The 16,029-nt window shown below is 39.9% G+C and overlaps 1 protein-coding gene across 2 annotated transcripts in view; it reads left to right on the plus strand.

Moving 5' to 3' along the window:
* The window catches only part of LOC124123571 (Down syndrome cell adhesion molecule homolog), a 147,967-nt gene that overhangs the window by 107 nt on the left and 131,831 nt on the right, over positions 1–16,029 (plus strand). Inside the window, exon 1 of one of the 2 annotated variants that reach the window (XM_046486772.2) lies at positions 42–993. The exons of the other annotated variant lie outside the window; for it this stretch is intronic. The gene's annotated coding sequence lies outside the window, so the exon portion shown is untranslated. Of the gene's footprint in view, positions 1–41; positions 994–16,029 lie in introns of those variants that run through there. 2 annotated transcript variants of the gene reach the window in all.

The raw sequence follows: 16,029 nt of genomic DNA on the forward strand, positions 1-16,029 counted from the left end.
TGTGCTCGTTTGTATGACTGTATTGTTTCCTCAATGCAATGTCCCTTCAGCTGATCGTATCATAACGCCACTGAGAAGGTTGCTCTGAAATCGATGACCTTGAATGTGACAACTGACTAGTTTTACTTTTCTTCTAAAAGTGTTTCATTCAACTAAGAAACACATCAACACTTTCACTGTTCTTGGTACAACATCGAGACAAAAGTGCAAACTAATTAACCGGGACTAGTTCATGTGTAGTGTCGTGTCCGTTTCAAGTCCATTTCCAGACAAAGAAACGTGTTCCTACGAGGTTCCCTCGTAATCAGAACTGCTACATATTGAACTGTGTAATAATATAACAATTTGTTCTTTCATACTTAGGATGATTTCAAAGTATGTGAGTCAAGTCAGTATGTGTAGTTTGAGAGTAGTCCCTGAACTAAACATTACAGATGTGATGCTGAATGCTGTGTATATTGATTTGTCAACGGGTCGAACAATTCACTCTACATATACAAAAGGAAAACTTCCAGTCCCCGAAGCAGGTGACTGCTATACTGCCGACAGCTGGTTACACACCCTTCCTCCGCGTGTATTGTATGTATAATAATGTCACACACTCGCGTCTATGCCGGCTTCGATTATACACTGCGCCATGTGGTCTCAACAATAACGTCGATATATGAACAAATATGTTATTGCAGTTTTCCACCTAGTCATGTGGTATGCACGTATTTGCGCGTTTAATTTCGGACTAACTGGCGACATGGATATACTGATGTGACATTAATTTTCTCAATCTCGAATGAGTCAGTGATTGGCTGCTCTAAAAGATTTACGATAATCATTCTAAGTGTAAAAAGGCAAAAAAGAATGAGAAACATTGTGGTTGAGTGGAAGAAATCGTCGCTTATGAATGGACTCTTGCTCACCGAGTGTCATAACCAGGCGTGTTGAGGGTCGCGCTGTTGAGTTGGAATCCCATGTTCATGGATGTACAGTAACACCATGGTAAGTATCCATAACACACATATGGGGAAACAGTAAAGTATATGCGTTTAATCGCACGAAACCGATTTTACTTAACGGAGAGGAGGGAAATTGCACCGACTGCCAGATTACCAACTTTTTTAAGTGTAGAGGTGATTGATGGCGCCGAATATGACATAACTAAATGTCCCGGGATACGTTGAACTGACCATGAGATAACGAATTGTAAAGTTGTAAATTTGCCCCGAAAGTAAGACAACAAAATATCGAGGTAAATAATGGCATGAAATAGGATCTGACTGTGCGGAGTGTGTAATTATCCTGAAAAGACCATGAAAAACTGTAGAGGCGAGTATTGCACAGGATAGCTTATGTCTAGCTATTAAAGTCAATAATTGCGTCGATAGTTTCGTAGCTAACTGCAGAGGTGAGTCATGCATAACTTACTGTAGAGGTGAGTCATGCACGACTTACTGTAGAGATGAGTCATGCATAACTTACTGTAGAGGTGAGGCATGAATAACTTATTGTAGACGTGAGGTATGCACGACTTACTATAGAGATGAGTCATGCATAACTTACTGTAGGTGTGAGGTGTGCATTACTTACTGTAAAGGTTAGTCATGCATAACTTACTGTAGAGGTGAGGTATGAATAACTTACTGTAGAGATGAGTCATGCATAACTTACTGTAGAGGTTAGGGGTCCATTACTTACTGTAGAGGTTAGTCATGCATAACTTACTGTACAGGTGAGTCATGCATAACTTACTGTAGAGGTGAGGTATGCATAACTTACTGTAGAGGTGAGGTATGCAATACTTACTGTAGAGGTGAGTCATGCATAACGTATTGTAGGGGTGAGGTATGGATAACTTACTATGGAGGTGTCATGCATACCTTACTGTAGAGGTGAGTCATGCATAACTTACTGCAGAGGTGAGTCATGCATAACTTACTGTAGAGGTGAGTCATGCATAACTTACTGTAGAGGTTAGGTGTCCATTACTTACTGTAGAGGTTAGTCATGCATAACTAACTGTAGAGGTGAGGTATGCATAACTTACTGTAGAGGTGAGTTGTGCATTACTTACTGTAGAGGTGAGTCATGCATAACTTACTGTAGAGATGAGTCATGCATAACTTACTGTAGAGGTTAGGTGTCCATTACTTACTGTAGAGGTTAGTCATGCATAACTTACTGTACAGGTGAGTCATGCATAACTTACTGTAGAGGTGAGGTATGCATATCTTACTGTAGAGGTGAGGTATGCAATACTTACTGTAGAGGTGAGTCATGCATAACGTATTGTAGGGGTGAGGTATGGATAACTTACTATGGAGGTGTCATGCATACCTTACTGTAGAGGTGAGTCATGCATAACTTACTGCAGAGGTGAGTCATGCATAACTTACTGTAGAGGTGAGTCATGCATAACTTACTGTAGAGGTTAGTAAATTATAATTTACTGTAGAGATGAGTCATGCATAACTTACTGTAGAGGTGAGGTATGCAATACTTACTGTAGGGTGAGTCATGCATAACGTATTGTAGGGGTGAGGTATGCATAACTTACTATGGAGGTGTCATGCATAACTTACTGTAGAGGTGAGTCATGAATAACTTACTGCAGAGGTGAGTCATGCATAACTTACTGTAGAGGTGAGTCATGCATAACTTACTGTAGAGGTGAGTCATTTATAATTTACTGTAGAGATGGGTCATGCATAACTTACTGTAGAGGTGAGGTGTGCATTACTTACTGTAGAGGTTAGTCATGCATAACTTACTGTACAGGTGATTCATGCATAACATATTGTACAGGTGAGGTATGCATAACTTACTGTAGAGGTGAGGTATGCAATACTTACTGTAGAGGCTAGTCACGCATAACGTATTGTAGGGGTGAGGTATGCATAACTTACTATGGAGGTGTCATGCATAACTTACTGTAGAGGTGAGTCATGCATAACTTACTGCAGAGGTGAGTCATGCATAACTTACTGTAGAGGTGAGTCATGCATAACTTACTGTAGAGGTGAGTCATTTATAATTTACTGTAGAGATGAGTCATGCATAACTTACTGTAGAGGTGAGGTATGCAATACTTACTGTAGAGGTGAGTCATGCATAACGTATTGTAGGGGTGAGGTATGCATAACTTACTATGGAGGTGTCATGCATAACTTACTGTAGAGGTGAGTCATGCATAACTTACTGCAGAGGTGAGTCATGCATAACTTACTGTAGAGGTGAGTCATGCATAACTTACTGTAGAGGTGAGTCATTTATAATTTACTGTAGAGATGAGTCATGCATAACTTACTGTAGAGGTGAGTCATGTATAATTTACTGTAGAGATGAGTCATGCATAACTTACTATAGAGATGAGTCATGCATAACTTACTATAGAGGTGAGGTGTGCATTACTTACTGTAGAGGTTAGTCATGCATAACTTATTTTACAGGTGAGTCATGAATAACTTACTGTAGAGGTGAGGTATGCATAACTTACTGTAGAGGTGAGGTATGCATGACTTACTATAGAGGTAAGTCATGCATAACGTATTGTAGGGGTGAGGTATGCATAACTTAAAATGGAGGTGTCATGCATAACTTACTGTAGAGGTGAGTCATGCATAACTTACTGCAGAGGTGAGTCATGCATAACTTACTGTACAGTGAGTCATGCAAAACTTACTGTAGAGGTGAGGTATGCATAACTTACTGTAGAGGTGAGGTATGCAATACTTACTGTAGAGGTGAGTCACGCATAACTTACTGTAGAGGTGAGTCATGCATAACTTACTGTCGAGGTGAGGTATGCATGACTTACTATAGAGGTGCCATGCATAACTTACTGTAGAGGTGAGTCATGCATAACTAACTGCAGAGGTGAGTCATGCATAACTTACTGTAGAGGTGAGTCATGCATAACTTACTGTAGAGGTGAGTCATGCATAACTTACTGTAGCGGTGAGTCATTTATAATTTACTGTAGAGATGAGTCATGCATAACTTACTGTAGAGGTGAGTGAGTGAGTGAGTATGGTTTTAAGCCGCTTTTAGCAATATTCCAGCAATATCATGGCGGGGGACACCAGAAATGGGCTTCACACATTGTACCCATGTCGGGAATCGAACCCGGGTCTTTACTGTAGAGGTGAGTCATGTATAATTTACTGTAGAGATGAGCCATGCATAACTTACTGTTAAGGTGAGTCATGTATAATTTACTGTAGAGATGAGTCATGCATAACTTTCTGTAGAGATGAGTCATGCATAACTTACTGTTAAGGTGAGTCATGTATAATTTACTGTAGAGATGAGTCATGCATAACTTACTGTAGAGATGAGTCATGCATAACTTACTGTAGAGATGAGTCATGCATAACTTACTATAGAGGTAAGTCATGCATAACATATTGTAGGGGTGAGGTATGCATAACTTACTATGGAGGTGTCATGCATAACTTACTGTAGAGGTGAGTCATGCATAACTTACTGTAGAGGTGAGTCATGCATAACTTACTGTAGAGGTGAGTCATGCATAACTTACTGTAGAGGTGAGTCATGCATAACTTACTGTAGAGGTGAGTCATGCATAACTTACTGTAGAGGTGAGTCATGTATAATTTACTGTAGAGATGAGTCATGCATAACTTACTGTAGAGGTGAGTCATGTATAATTTACTGTAGAGATGAGTCATGCATAACTTACTGTAGAGGTGACGTATGCATAACTTACTGTAGACGTGAGGTACACATAACTTACTGTAGAGATGTTGTAGGAATTATTAGAAAGAATCATACAGAGATCACAAAGCCGAGATTTCTTCTAACACAGAATTTGGTTTCCAGGGTTCTGAAAATTACAGATTGATACAATGTAATTGAATGTATCCATCATTCGCTGTCGTGACAATACATGTGTACTTAAACATGATGAAGTACTCCTTTATAATAAAATTGCAACACAGCAATAGCATGATACCTTACACCGTAATACAATGACTGCTCCCTTGCTTCGTGCAACTTTGAAAATGTCATCATGTTTACACAAAAATATGAAAATATAGCATTAACACTGACCATGTGGGCAGTACGTTGTTTCTAAAACAATTAATAATCTCAATAACACTGGTTTTATGACATAAAACTTGCTATATATGAGGATTTTCCTGCAAAAGTGCGCACCTCTACAACGAAAATAGGATACACTATCGCATGTGGCTAAATAATTCAACTTTCCATTAAATCTAAGAAATTGACTAACAACAGCTTATGAAATGCCCATAAATCTTAATATTGTCTCATATTCATGTTTTTTGTACCTGAAGAGTGGATCTCGGCCATGCAACAAATCTCAACAGTTGAACTTCCGCACTTCTCAAACTCTCTGACCATCGCAGGTCACTCGCTCACAGTAAAAACAAATACTTAAGGGAGCATCTATTGTATCAGAATGGTGCAAAACAGTCAAAAATGAAACAAATAATATTCCAGACAATTAGTACACATGGTGCAAAATGCCTCTGTACGTATTTTAGATGAAAACCCATTTTGCAAATATTATGATTACATTCTGGAGAATATGCTAACACATCTTCATTACGATCATAATATTATTACTTATTCTCTAAAGCCTATAAATGCCATCTAATTGGCATAATTATGTTTTCAAGTCTCAGTCTACATCAATGATATATGCATAATGAGATTTACAGTATTTGTATAACTATACAAGGGGTAATCACATTGCAGTCTGGTATCATAACATTAGCAACACCATAAATGAAATACAGCTCTCTCTACAGATGGATCTATTAGCTTGATCACATAGCAGATAATAAATCAGATGCAACCAAGCTCTCAGTTAACATCATATATTATTCCAAACAATCCTCGTGGGCGCAACAAATGTTTGTTTCTTGTTAAACACCACACTGAGCAATATTCCAGCTATATGACGGCGGTCTGTAAATAATTGAGTCTGGAACAGACAATCCAGTGATTGAAAATATAGCATCGATCTCCGCAATTGGGATACGATAACATGCATCAACCAAGTCAGCAAGCCTGACCAGCTGATCCCATTAGTCACCTCTTACGACAAGCATAGTCGCCTTTTACGGCAAGCACTGGTTTGCTGAAGACCTATTTTATTCTACCCCAGATCTTCGCGGATCTAGTTGCCTTTGAGTTTGACAAATGAAAATGAATTCTAACTGGCCTCACGCTTCCAATGATAAGACAGCATCTCTGCACAGATCGCTTGTATTCCCCATTATTTGTAAGGACTTTGACATTTCTGATGACTCCATCTTTGCCCGGATACACATCAATACTTTGAGCAAGGTCCCATTTACCTCTGGGTGCATTATAGTCAACAAGTAACACAATGTGTCCAACCTTTTACTGTCGGCTTTGAATTTGCCACTTACTTCTCCTCATAAGTGTCGGAATGTATTCTCTAATGAAAAGCATCCAAACTTGCTGAACAAGCATTTGAACATATTCAAATCTCTTGTGAAGATTCTTTGTTTCCTGAAATGGCCCCTGAGGGACCTCAGCTGAAGCTCTTCCAAGAAGAAAATGATATGGCGTAAGGGGTTGAGGGTCATTGGGGTCACATGTAGTATAACTCAGTGGTCTGCTGTTGATCAAACATTTCACTTCAGCAAAGGCGGTTGACATTTCATTCCAGGTAAGTATCTGATGTCCAATGGCAACTAGCAAGGCTCGTTTTACTTGTTTTATCAAGCTCTCATAAAGTCCTCCTTGATGTGGGCTTAAAGGAGTTATAAACAACCACCTGACTTTATGAAGCACTGCAAAATCCTGGATTTGCTTTTTCCCTTCATCAACTAATGTTCTGAGTTCTCTCTCTGCCCCTACAAATGAGATCCCATTATCAAATATAATCTTTTGTGGCCATCCATGATTAGCAGCAAAGCGCCAAAGAGCTTGAAGAAATGCTTGTGTTGACAGTCCATCAACAATCTCTAAATAAAGTGCTATCACATTTGCACAAGTGAATATTGAACCCTAGGCCTTTGTAGTTTTGTTTCTACCATATTTCAACAAAAACAGTCTAAATAAATAAACACCTGTTACAGAAAATGGAGGGGAAAATGGCATCAATCTTTCAGGGGGAAGGTCTGACATTAAGGTTGTATGGCCAGGTTGTCGCAGCTTTCGGCAAACAACACAGTTTCTCACTACAGCTTTGGCCAGACTCCTTCCTCGAACAATCCAGTATCTTCTTCAACATTCACACAATGTCCTCTAAGGTCCAGCATAACCCATCTTCACATGTACATCCTGCATTATCAGTGTCCAAATGTGGCAGGTAACAAAATAGGATGTACCTGATCACAGTGCAAGGGAGAATGTCGCAATCTGCCTCCAACATGAACAATACCATTTTCAACAAACCGAGCCAAATCAATGAAATCCTTTTCCCAGTCGACCATCCTCGCTTGTGTATATTTCAACCAGAACAATTCAGCTGCAGCTACTTCATGACACTGAAGAGAAATATCAGACTCAGTCTCAGTCTGCTGTGAGTCCTTTCTTACTTTGTCTCGAAGTCTATGGATGAACCGCAAACAATAGGCCGTAATCCTCAAAAGCCACTGCCAGCTTGACACTTTCTCTGCATCTATCACTGGCAACACAGAGATGCATGAAGCAACAAGTTTAGATTTCCTTTTCTCTAGGCTGTCATCCACAACTACATAATCTGTTGGTTGAATAGGCCAGTGACTTGCATCCCACACTGATTGAATCTCCGCGACACAAACATCTACGAAGGCCTTGAATGATATTGAATCGGAGTGTATCCAGTGGAGTACAATTCGAGAGTCGGACCACAAAGTTAGTAATCTGATGGCTTCTCTTTGAATTCTTTGTCTTGGCCAGTCTGGAGGCAATCAAAGCTGCCATGAGTTCCAATCTTGGTATGGTTGTTTGATGCAGTGGAGTTACTCTTGTCTTGGCCAGCACCAACTGTACTACTATACCACTCACAGTTGGCCACAGTAGATATGCTACTGCTCCATAGGCTCCCATACTTGCATCGGCAAACACATGTAGCTCGGAGGAACCTACAGAGTCACAAGGCTTCAAGCATCTGTTAAACTTTACATGTTCAAGTCCTTTCATTTCAGTAAACAATCTCTGCCAGAGTTCACACATCTCTTCAGGTAAGGGGTCATTTGCATCTCCAGACATCTTGGCTTTTACAGTTACTGCTGATGCCAGACCTAGGGGATCATATAACATTGACATCTTTGACAGTACTATCCTCTTAGTATATTCCTCTGTACTCAGCTCTCTGACAACAAAGCTCATGATGTCCGTCACAGGATTCCATCTAATGCCTAAAGTTTTTACCTCTTCCCCATCAAGACTATTCTCTATTTCACTCAACTGTTCTCGCTTCTCAAGTGCAAACCTCCTCCATTGAACAATACCATTCCTTTATTCGGAACTGGTCTGTGGCTAGGATTGTGCCAAGATCATGATTTCACTTCAAAGCTTGATCTGGAGTTTCACAAGAATGTATTATATCATCCATGTATCGGTCTCTCTTTAATACGCTGGCTGCATCGGGGTAATCTTCCTTATGTTAATCTGCAATAAGAAGCACAACATAGCATGCCATGTCAGGTGACGGTTTGTCACCAAACATGACTCGAAGAAGTCTGTAGGCAGTAGGGGTTCTGGCTGTTTCCATGTCTCTCCACAGGAATCTTTGAACATGTGTATCACTATCGCTGAGTTTTATCTGTAAATACATCCTGGAAATGTCTCCAACTATAGCAACATGTTCTTCACGAAACCTCAGTAGAATAGCAAGGAGGTTCCCTATCAAACCTGGACCCTTGTACAAATAGGAGTTTAGTTACACACCTTGGTACTGACATGCTGGGTCAAACACCACACGGAAGAGTCGTACTTGGTTTATCAGGCCGGTAGACTCCATGGTGAGGGAGGCAATACACTGGCATCTGATCACAGACCGATTTACTCATATCAACTTGCTCAGCCCAGTCATTCTCTTCATAATTGTGAATGGCATCATTGTACAAATTTGCCTTTGCTTCATCTTTCCGGAGACAATGTTTTAGAGAACAGAGGCATTTTTCAGCGAGAAAGTAGTTGTTTGGTAATGATGATGGATCCCTTTTCCATGGCAGACCAATCTCATATCTGTCTCCCTGCTTGATGTAAGATGCTTGCATCAGTTCAAGTGCCTTACGTTCCTCACCTGACCTAACTTCTCTTGGGCAGCCACAGTTCGAAGCCTGAATTCCAAGGGTCTCAAAGTAATAAAACTTCTCAAGATTAACTTTCTCAACAAAGTTAACTGAACAGGTGAATGATAGACGTTGTGTCTTGTCTCGTCCCATAACATACCATCCTACCTTTGTCCGCTTCCCAATCGGTTCGAATGGAAGACCATGGCATACCTCTTCTTCGGCGTGCAGATGACTGTACTGTACCCCTAATATCAAATCAATCGGTCCGGCCTTGTGTGGGAAGTCAACAACTTCTAAGTGAGAAAATGAGTGTAACCATGGCCTATCCAGTGTCTGTATACTTAAGACTGTCTTTCCAATCCCATAGGCTTCAATCTGGAATTCCTCCCCATCATGAAGAGGTGATAAAGAAAACTTCACTCGTCTACTGTCAATGTTCTCCAACCGTTCACAGCCTACTATTGACAAATCAATTCTCTCATGTTTACCTTGGCAGACAAGAGCCTTAGCAAAATCTCTTCTTACGACTGTGGTACCAGCACCACCATCCACTAACACATACCCTTCTCGTGTTCTGCCATTCTGCGCTCTGAAAGTTACTCTCACTACTGGCAATATGCTATCACTATCCAGTGGTGCAGTGATTGAGTTTGCTGTTGGTTGATTCATGTGCAGCAGTTTATGGTGAGTCCATTTGCAACCATTCGTAGCACACTGTTTCTTTGACTTGGCACTCTCTGGATACGTGTCCCCGCACCAAACAGCCGAAACACAGTCTCAGATCCTTCACTTTCTGCACACATTCTGATACAGATGAAGCAAGAAATGTCGGACACTCTAAAACTCTGTGTTCTTCTTCACAGATATAGCACTTTGGAGTTTGATTTCCAATCAGTCTTGCCTTTTTCAATGTACCCCAAATCGGGGTCAAACTCCACCTTGACCCTTTTTCTGACAAAGTCACTAATATGAATTACTGAAGGCACTTCACCCTTCTCTCTAAGATCTGTAGCCATATATTTCCACTTCTCTATGACGTATGAAGGCAGCCATGTCACAATCTTCCAGAGATTGTTGTTCACATTTACATCTGCATAGTAATTTATGAGTTTGAGCATTGCAATGCAGTTGATCAAGTCAAGTGAAAAGTCTCGCAAAGCATCTCTATTATTGCCAGGAATCTTAGGGCCCTTTATCAACTTGTTAATATGTGCACAAGCAATAATGCTTGCCTGGCCAAACTGATCTTGAAGAATCTTCAATGCTGTATCATACATGGTTCCACTTGAACCAAGTCCAGATATAGCCCTCTCTGCATCACCCCATACATGCATTCGCAGCTGCATCATCCTCATGTCATCTGACGAAATGAGGTTTATTATGAATATGAATTTTAAACTTCTCAATAAAGTAAACATACTCTAAGAGGGTTTCCATCAAATTTACCCAGCATAACCTTTGGAATGTCTTTCCTGGCTTCCAGCTTAAATAAGGCCTCAGCAATGGACCTATTGTTCAAACCTGAGGGCAACTCAGTCCTTAAACTCCACAAGACTTCTAATCTATGTATCAAATGACTGCTGTTCACCATGTGAGCACTTGCCACTAGCCAAGCTTGTGACAGTGACAGTAAGTAATCTTCAGACACTTCTTCCATAGTATGGATGTCATTTATCAAATCAGCCTCCCACTGGTCTAGTCTGGCAACTTGTGTTTCATCAGCATATGTATACAGTTCTGCATGGATCTCACAGGGTTTCGAATAGTCTGTACGCAACTCCTTCAGTTCTTTCAAAAGCCGTCACTGACTCACATTCTTCTGAGTTATAGCTTCTTTGCACTCTATTGATGGCTCTAGTTATTCTCCCCCTAATACTCTTTCTCTTATTCTTCACCAACTTGATTCTTTCATCAATCTTTTGGGTAGATGGAACATATACCAACGTCATCAACTGATGGTGAACTCATGATCCTTCCTAGATACTAAGCTGAACACTGTTCTTCACTCTTCAGATATTTGATAGGAATTATTAGAAAGAATCATACAGAGATCACAAAGCCGAGATTTCTTCTAACACAGAATTTGGTTTCCAGGGTTCTGAAAATTACGGAATGATACAATGTAATTGAATGTATCCATCATTCGCTGTCGTGACAATACATGTGTACTTAAACATGATGAAGTACTCTTTTATAATAAAATTGCAACACAGCAATAGCATGATACCTTACACTGTAATACAATGACTGCTCCCTTGCTTCGTGCAACTTTGAAAATGTCATGTTTACACAAAAATATGAAAATATAGCATTAACACTGACCATGTGGGCAGTACGTTGTTTCTAAAACAATTAATAATCTCAATAACACTGGTTTCATGACATAAAACTTGCTATATATGAGGATTTTCCTGCGATAGTGCGCACCTCTACAACGAAAATAGGATACACTAACGCATGTGGCTAAATAATTCAACTTTCCATTAAATCTAAGAAATTGACCAACAACAGCTTATGAAATGCCCAAAAATCTTAATATTGTCTCATATTCATGTTTTTTGTACCTGAAGAGTGGATCTCGGCAATGTAACAAATCTCAACAGTTGAATTTCCGCACTTCTCAAACTCTCTGACCATCGCGGGTCACTCGCTCACAGTAAAAACAAATACTCAAGGGAACATCTATTGTATCAGAATGGTGCAAAACAGTCAGTTTAAAGCCTCTATGGCTATGCACCTACAGTCACAGAAATTAAACAAGTTAGAGTCAAATAATATTCCAGAAAATTAGTACACATGGTGCAAAATGCCTCTGTACAGATTCTATATTAGATATGCCCATTTTGCAAATATATTGTTTATATTCTGGAGAATATGCTAACACATCATCATTACGATCATAATATTATTACTTATTCTCTAAAGCCTATAAATGCCATCTAATTGACATAATTATGTTTTCAAGTCTCAGTCGATATCAATGATATACTCAACAACAAAAGTTCCTGTGACACCAATATTCTAGTGTATTTTTCAAACAAGTAAAATTTGGTTTTCAATATTGTACTACATGTATTGAATCAAGTCACAAAAAACAACTGCAACAGAAAAAACATGCATTCCATGCAAAAGTTTACTTTTATGCAAGCCCTATGCATTTCACTATGGGTATAAAAACATGTCCGTTAACGGCATTCCATATGCATTGTTTAGCATCGTGCTGACAACAACCACTCAGAAAAACAACAAAATTACGCAATTATTCAACATTACGAAATGCCACGCCTGTCCGAATATGAGCGTCTGCGAGCCATTGGTATGCTTTAAGCAGGATCGAGTCAACGTGATGTTGCAAGAAAATTTAACGTCCACAGAAACACCATTCGTTTATGGCAACGTTGGCAACAGACGAATACAGTCAGAGACAATCCTCGGAGTGGCAGGCGACGCGTAACCAACAATCGACAAGAAAACTGGATTCGAATAACAAACCTACGAAATCGATTCGAGCCAGCAACAGTGACTGCAAGAAGCATCCCTGGCCTTCGACGAATATCTTCATAAACCGTACGTCGTCGACTCAGATGTGCAGGGATTGTCGCCAGACGTCCCATTTTGACAGGAAACCACCGTCAAGCATGTCTACATTTGTGCAGACAGCGTCTATGCTGGACGGCCATGCAGTGGGGACCTTTCATCCGACCAATCAGTGCGTCGCTTACCAGATTATGAAAGTGACTGTCGGAATGTGACTTCTAATCATGCAATCTCGAAAACTTTAACGTGGGGTATTCCGAACGACAGTTACGGGTTTAACGACTGAATCCTTACATTCTAGACTATCTATAAGTCATTCCAGAATGTTTTTTTGTTTAAAGGGGCACTGATCTAAAGCAATTCCCCGGGACTGGTTGTTGCCTTTGTTATTGTTTTTTCCCCGTGAGTACCCGGATGTATAGCAGAAATCTAGACTAGTTCGCGACCTCTGCTGCGCCATTCGTAAGCGCATTCGTCACTTTTATTGGTAGTAATAAGTGGGTATGGTCACATTGATAAACAAAATGAAATACAGTTTTCGAGATAATAAGGAAATGTAGGTTTCTTTGTGGGTAGCATCGGTAATGCTGACGAAGTTTTGATAAGTCACTTGCTTGGTAATTTTGCGATTTTCGTTTACACTATTTTGACTTGCAACACAAAGTAAATATTTCACCTGAGCATTGCTTTTTTACTGTGTGTATATTATTTTACTCTCAAAATGTGTAACATTTTCAAATTTATTAAACGCATAAATATTCAGTTATTTTACAAAGTGACGGAAAAACATTTCCATCTGTATTATTATGATAACGAATTCCAAACATTTTGATGTTTAAAGGGGCACTGATCTAAAGCCATTCCCCGTACTGGTTGTTGAACTGAAGACTGAAAATGTTACGTTGAAAAGTACATTTCTATGTTGTTTGGCTTCTAATCCTACATAATAATCTGTTGTATTGTTTTTAGGCCCTTTTGCTCGTCTTTATCAATTTTAGTCAATCTGGACAGATTTTTCAGTCAAAATGACTGAAATATTTACACATTTTAAAAAATTGCCTGAGAGAATCACATTTTACAAATTGACGGTAATATAAACACGCTTACAAAGGAAAAGACTTGTGAAAACAACGTCTATCGCGCATTGAAGAATTTCCGAACCAAGACGTAGAGGAACGAGAACAAATCGGTTCAATGACACAGCAAATGAAGGAAAACAAAATGCAAATACCACAATTACAACCTACCAAATTTATGTGTATAAATTTTAGGCAGCTTCCTTATTCGAGGAATGTATCCGTGAATATCCACACAAAGGAACAATATCCCACTCGTCTGCAACTGTACAAAGAAACTTATTCGATGTCACTTGTCTCTGTAACAATCAAATATTTTAAAAGATATATATCGTTTCGGGATATTATTACCCGTGTTCGTTTCTCAACTGATCACTTAGATTGTTTCAGGTGTTTCACATAGGTGTCAAGTCTCAAGGGTTGGCTGAGTAAGCCCACGTGACAACTATTTTCATAACGTCCACGGTTCCTGAAAAATCCATTGAGTGATAGATAACAATGAGCAATCAACCAACGTATTATCAGTTAGCCCTTTGAACAAAGTATGTTGTTTTTACATCGGCACTTCACGCCATGATATGAGTGTATTCCCTTTGTTTTAGTAAACCTAGACATGTAAACACTCACTTTTGACATATCCACTGTGCAAGATATCAGTGATTAATCAATCAACGTATTTTCTGTTAATCCTTTGATGACTAGGAACGATCCGTTGATTTACAAAAAAAAGTAAATCAACTGATCATTCACCTCTTGCTGGGCTGCCACGTGCATATTACATAACACACATTTCACCTCACTTCAAACTTGGATTTAGATTGAATAATTACCCCAGACACAATAAATGCCAAATGGGAACCTTTGTCAGGTAATCTAAGTGGTGCTACCACTAATTGTACCTGTAATAAATTCATTAACTGAGCATCAAGTGAATGACGACAAATACACAAGTGTAGGGTTATATCAGAAAAAGTGTATGACAACAAGGGAGAAGTAATCGTATTATCGACGCAATCCGAAATCCGAAAATGCTTTCACTGCATGGATACTTTTTTTATTTTTAAACTATAACCATCTGGGGTATTTCTAAATGACGACATCCGATGAGCTCCGCAGTTCTTTTTGTCTGTTTGTTTAGGCTGAAGAAATTAATTAACATGCGCCCTTTGTCAAAATCTTTATAGATTACAGTTAACCAAACAGTATTCAAATAAACAAATAAACAATAAACAAATAAAACAAATATTGCCTCCAGCCTCCAAGTTTATTTCGCTGTCCTTGCAGACGGTAGCCCAGTCTCTTGTCACGCTCAGTTGCGTTGCGTATCATCTGGGTACTCACGGGGGAAAAAACAATAACAAAGTGCCCCTTTAAGTTTCAAATTTCTAATCGAGAATTTGTCAAAATATGTTTCGAAGCGTAGTCGCCAATTTGAAATTTGTGCCGTAAAGAACGAGAAAGCTGGTTTCTGATTAGTCATTCCATTGGTCGGTCAAAGTTCGCGCAAGGTCGGTCTGACGTGACCCGTAATGGGATGTCCTGAGATCTTTGTTTAGCGGTAGCGAGAACTAAGGTCTGATTTTAATGAGATTGGGAAAAGTTCTATTCACTGACGAGTCTCATTTTCACCTCAGCCACAGCGATGGACGGATTCGAGTGTTACCGACGTCGAGGTGAACGTTACGTCAATCATTGTGTCATGGAAGAAGATCGGTTCGGGGGCGGCAGCGTTATGGTATGGGGTGGGATTACAGCAAGACAGAGGACCCGTTTGATAGTGGTGGAGGGACATCTCAATGGACAGCGCCGGGCCTGTTGTTCTTCCGTTTTTGCGTCTTCATGGCCCAGGCATTACCTCTCAACATGACAACGCCCGGCCTCCTCTTGCTCGACTTGTTCAGGATTCTCTTCAACAAAACAACGTGAATGTCATCCCCTGTCCGTCTCACTTCCCTGATCTCTCACCAATCGAGCAAATGTGGGATGAGATGTATCGGCGCCTTCGACGTCAAAAACGTGTTCCACAGACACTCTAGGAACTTCGAAACATGCTCAAGCAGATATGGACAGATATCCCACAGGACTTTGTGCGACGCCTGGTCCATTCCATGAGACGAAGATGTGTTGCTTGCATCGCAACCAGAGGTGGACACACACGCTATTGATTTGTAAATTGA

Source organism: Haliotis rufescens, unplaced genomic scaffold (assembly GCF_023055435.1).
Source record: "Haliotis rufescens isolate VD_foot unplaced genomic scaffold, xgHalRufe1.0.p SCAF_18, whole genome shotgun sequence".
NCBI lineage: Eukaryota > Metazoa > Mollusca > Gastropoda > Lepetellida > Haliotidae > Haliotis > Haliotis rufescens.